Genomic DNA, 5,742 nt, shown 5'->3' with positions numbered 1-5,742 from the left:
TTCTAGCTCTCTATCTCTCTCCCTTCCTCTCTGTAAAAAATCAATAAAATATATTTTAAAAAAATAAATAAAAAATAAAAATCAATGGGGGAAAAATTAACAACAACAAAAAAAGCTTGTTAACCCAAATTATGGTTCAATCTGCAAAATGTGGGACCCTGATAATTGGTAGGAGCTGCTGTCTTCATATTCTCTCCATTTGGCCTTAAAGGGAATTCTCAGAATCTGCATTAGACTCATACATCAGTTATGTCTCTAACACTTGGGCAAAAGGCTCTGAAGGTACCTGAGCTAGGAAACACAAGCCCAACAATGCTAGTTATTAAAACAGTATTGCAAATTAGAGCAACAATGTTTGAATTTGTGTAGAGGATCCTGACTGGCTGAGAAAGAAACTACTAATTTCCTTGGTTAGGCTGTCCCACTAACTTTTTATTTGTAAAACATAGTTTTATTTCTTACAATAAAATATGAATCTTGAGTTGGGGCAATTATGACATGGCTTGAAATTCTCAACATTTTAGGGGACATATGTAAGAAAAAGGAAAACAAATATCATCTGCTTACTATAGAAACTGCTCAGAAGTGCTTTATGTTCATTTAGTAAATATAGAAATAACCCACTTAAAAATACTTTTGTCCACCCTTTGCCTGTGTGGCTCAGTTGGTAGGAGCTTCTTCCTGTATACCAAAAGGTCTTGGGATCCATTCCTGGTCAGGGCACAAATCTACTAGTAGATTTCGGGTTTGATTCCAGGCCCTAGTCACACACTGATATTTCTCTTTCCCCCTCCCCTCTAAAAATCAATGAAAATGTCCTCGAGTTAGGATTTAAAGAGAAAAAAAGAAGAAGAGTTTTGTGCATAAGCCACCTTTTTCAGTTTTCCAAATGCAGAAACAAGGAGGGACATTTAAAAGTAAATGACATATCAATAGACTTTGAAAAAAAGTATTTAAGACCCATGTTTGTGATAAGTGCTATAAAGAGAAATAAAAGGAAACTCATTAGAAGGAACTTAAAGCCAGGGCCCTGATCAAGCCTTTCTAATCCTCTCTTCAAGCCTCTCCCATTGGCCAAGCATCTGACAGTAAGCTCTCTGAGATGGTTTATTCACTGATGTATCTGCACAACTATAATGTGTCCAGTACATACACAATTTGTTGAATTAATTTATAACTAGAAAGCCCAGGTGGAGTTAGCTGTTCTGTCCAGAATGATCTCATAAGTGTTTTTACCATGTTATACAGTAATTTACTTCCTTATCAGCCTGTCCCCAACACTACACAACAACATTCTTGAGGGGGGGCAGGAACATGGCCCAGGGCCTGGCACAGAAGATTCTCTGTTAAATCAAAGGACGAGAGTGAGATCACAAGATCACATAACTGGAACTCAACACACAACCTGTGTGACCCCAAGTCTAATATTTTTATTTCTGCACTTTCCCCTTTACACTCCAAGATAGTATTCTGAGAAACTGAGGTAAGGGAGGATCGGGTCTTGCCAAACCCATTTACTTTGAGGGAATAACAACTATTAGAGCATTAACCAGAGATTGTGTGCCCTGCACTTCACCTACATATCTCACTTAATCCTCACAACCCTGAGGTGTGTTGTCCCCTTACTACATTAACAAGGCTCAAGTTCCATATACATAGTCAAAGCTCACGCTCATACCCACTCCAGAAAGTAGATAAAACTCTGGGATGTGGATTGTGGCCAGGTTTCAGAATGATGGCCTCAGTCAATTTGATTAAGAAGTCACCCAGTGAGGGTGAGGTCTTAGGTGTTTATTGTTAGGTTGCATAACTCACATGTATGTCACGTTTTATATATAATACTAGAGGCCCAGTGCACAAATTTGTGCACGGGTGGGGTCCAGCCAGCCTGCCCCAATCGGGCTGACGGGGGCAAGGCAGGGGTGGGGCAGGGGGCCTGCAGGTGGTTGGCTGGCCAGCCCTGCCCCCTGGTCAAACTCCCAATTGAACTCCCGGTCGAGGGGACAATTTGCATATTAGCCTTTTATTATATAGGATATGTATATATTATATATAAGAGATGCCACCCAGTTTAGCTGCCACCCCCACACTGCCAGAGACAGGAAGACAGAAGAGTAGTCCAAAGCCCTTCTCCTGCCTCAATTACTCCCCCTCCTCTCCTTCCCTTCCTTATAGGCTCCAACAGCAGGGACCAATTCCAGCCTAGAGAAGAGCAGGGGAAACAGCACCAGAACTTTTACCTGTCAAGCCAGTAATCGATGAGAAACATCTTTTGACTACCCCCAACCCCACAGCTCATACCTTAGAGATATCCAACCTTATCAAATGACCCCACCTTGAGCCTCAGCTGACTGGACCAGAGGTGGACACTATTCCGAGCTGGATCAGATTCTCCCCCCCAGAAATCAGAGAATTAAAAGCACATACCTTGGGGAAGCATGGGTCAGCTCTCTTATGCTAAGTGCATCGGGAAGTGGTAAAAAAGAAAAGAAAAACAAAAACAGTGGTGCAGGGATGCAGGGTGCAAGATTTTGTAAACGTAAAGGAGGAGGGAGGTAGATGCCTTCATCTATTTTCTAGTTCCTAGTTGCAACCGTACCTGAAGCTTTAACTGTACTTCCTTTCCCGTTGGTAGCATGAGAAAGACCCTGGATCTCAATCATAAACTCATATCTACAAGGTAGTGCCTGAAACACTCCAGCACTCTACCTTTCACTTAGCTAGCTCCTAGTCATTCTCCAGGTCCCAGCTTAACACCACTTCCTCCAGGAAATCCTCCCAGGCTTCTCATTAAACTTAGTCCACCTTTTATACCCTCCAGTAGCACTATGCACCTCATAATACTCAGTAAATGTTATTACTTTCCTGTTAGACTGTAAATACCAGTGTAAAAACCACTTTTGTTCACCACTTTGATTCTACCACCTAAATCAGATAATACTTAATATTAGTAAATGAATAAAAATCAAGAAACTAGTAGAGCCGAAACCGGTTTGGCTCAGTGGATAGAGCGTCGGCCTGCAGACTGAAAGGTCCCAGGTTCGATTCCGGTCAAGGGCATGTACCTGGGTTGCGGGCACATCCCCGGTGGGAGATGTGCAGGAGGCGGCTGATCGATGTTTCTCTCTCATCGATGTTTCTGACTTTCTATCTCTCTCCCTTCCTCTCTGTAAAAAATCAATAAAATATATTAAAAAAAAAAAAGAAACTAGTAGAGATGAGTAGGAGGAGTGAGAAGAAATCAACACTATCTTCCTGATAAAAACTAAGTTGCTTTGACCCTATCCCCCTCATTCCTTCCAGGTATCCAGTTTCTCCCTCTTCACCCTCCTCAACAGGCTCAAGTCAACTATGACAACCATCATTTTATACTTTGGTGCCAATAAAGGAACACAGGTTATATACAAGAAGCATGTTTCCAGGTAGCTTGGAATAACAGAGGAAAACCTACAGTAGTTAAAAAAACACACAAATCAGTGGGAGTGGCTGGGGAGAGGTCAATGGGGGGAAAAAGGAGACATATGTAATACTTTAAACAATAAAGATTTACATTTAAAGAAAAAATCACAGGTTTGGAGATCTAGACAAATCTCAGTTCTGCTATGTATTCACTGGCTGTGAACCTTGCTCCTACAGGCCATAGGTTTAGAATCCAGAGCCTGCCCTAAGACTGAGAATCTGAGAGGGACCTTGGAAGACATCTATCCTGTTGGTTTTCTAATGTGTAGGAGCCCCAAGAAGTAACTGAGAAAAGAGAAGCAAAAAGGGATAAACAGCACCTCAAGTTTAGGCACGTAGGTGGGTGAAGTAGACTTGATGTAAGGTAGAGTAGCTCTGGATATTTATTGGCAAATCAGTTGTTGTTTTTTTAACTTAGTAGGTGCATTAATGTAAGTAAGGTGAGGAATAAGTTTTATATATGGTTCCCAGGAAAACCCAACTTGGATACTTCTCATAAAAATATTTTTATAAATACTTCAGAATTGAGAACATTTACAAATCAAATTTATGGGAATGGTGTATCAGTTATAGCTAACCACTAGGAGCACATTAGGGATGTTATAAATATCAAATTTAATTTTGTTCTGAGTTTTATTTGCACTCAAAACTCTGCTAGAAACACTGGATTTTCTGTTGCTCATGTAAGTTGGTCTCCTCACATCTTTGAGCTCCAAAAAGCATACAAGAGACTACTTTATTTATATTTAAATTTAAGAGTTAACAAGCAAAACTAAGAATCTGAATCCAGATCTGTTTCCAAGTCTTGAGCTTTTATAGATACTACTACTGCTGCTGGCCCTGCCTTTCAAACAGGTGATGTAAATACCCAGTTCCAGGGAGGGAGGAAGGGAGTGGTATAGCAGGGAGTAATAAAGGCAAGTTTACAGAACAGATGAGCCTTAAAGGACGATTCTCTAGCGGAGGGACTGTACCATGCATTGCAAGTTGTTTAGTATGCCTACCTCCACCACCAAAGGCCAATAACAACCCCCCAATCAATGTAACAACAACAACAAAAGTCCACAATGCCCACATGTTTCAAAATACTCCCGGACAGGGGGGTAAAGATACACCCAGAATACTCTTAGATAAGCGGAAAGAAAAGAGTAGCACAATGGGCAGAGACACAAAGGGGAACACAATTCACAAAATTTGACGAGATAAAGAGCCATGCTTTAATGACTCTCACCTATAAAATCAAGTCCAAACTCCGCAGTACACAATGTCCTTCAGGATTTGGCCCTGCCCATCCCAGCTGTTTCAACTCCAGCTTTCTGCCTAAGGCACCCTATACTCCTGCCCTCCCAACTTGTGGTTTTCTTGACCTGATGTGCTGTTTTCAAATTTCTGTGCCTTTGCACATACATTTTCCTCCACCTAGAATGCACTTCTCAAAGCAAACTCCTAGTCATACATTAATATCCAGCTCAGAAGTATGTGAAGCCATACAAAGACAGCCCCATGCCATGCAGGCCTTCTAAGGACAGGGACCATGTAAATCCTGGCACATAAAAAGGTGCTCAATAAATATTTTCTGAGTGAATGGCCTTGCATTAAAGGTTTTTAGAAAGACTAAAATGTGATACAAGCAAAAGCAGACAACAGCTATTTTCTATTACTGAAAGCATATATTTTTCAACTCTGATCTTTGGTTGAGTATCACTTAGGAACCAGACAGACTGGGATGCTCTATTTCTTCCTAATTGTGTGTCCTTGGGCAAGTTAACTAATCTTTGTCTCATTTCCTCACTTACAAAGTAACCACTTTTTCAGTATGGATATGAGGATTAATTAATATTATGTTAAAAAAAAAAGTGGTGACTACATGGTAGGTCTACTAGTCTGTCATAATCACAAACAGCTTAATAGATAAGGATACTGTACCATTGGGAATGTGATCACAATGAAATTTTGGTTGGAACCATCTGTTTGGGGGGGAGGGGAGAGTTGAAAGTCAACAAATCCTATTCCTATTCTGATCCAATACTAATCCCTTAATGACCACTATCTCCCTTGGCTCCTCTGATAATGCCCACTCAGGGTTCTCTGGTCTCTCAGATCACACTTTCTCTGTCCTCTTCTGTAACTTGCCCTCTATTGACACCTAAAATCAGGCATTCATTCCTTTAGCTAAGTTTTTACATTTTTCCTCATCTTGTCCACTCCCAAGGCTTCAATTAGTATCTCTATGGAGATAACCCTATAATCTTTCAGTCATATTCAGAAAGTGTTTCAAATTTA

Source organism: Myotis brandtii, unplaced genomic scaffold (assembly GCF_000412655.1).
Source record: "Myotis brandtii unplaced genomic scaffold, ASM41265v1 scaffold463, whole genome shotgun sequence".
Lineage (NCBI taxonomy): Eukaryota > Metazoa > Chordata > Mammalia > Chiroptera > Vespertilionidae > Myotis > Myotis brandtii.
Note: the sequence above shows the minus strand (reverse complement) of the source record.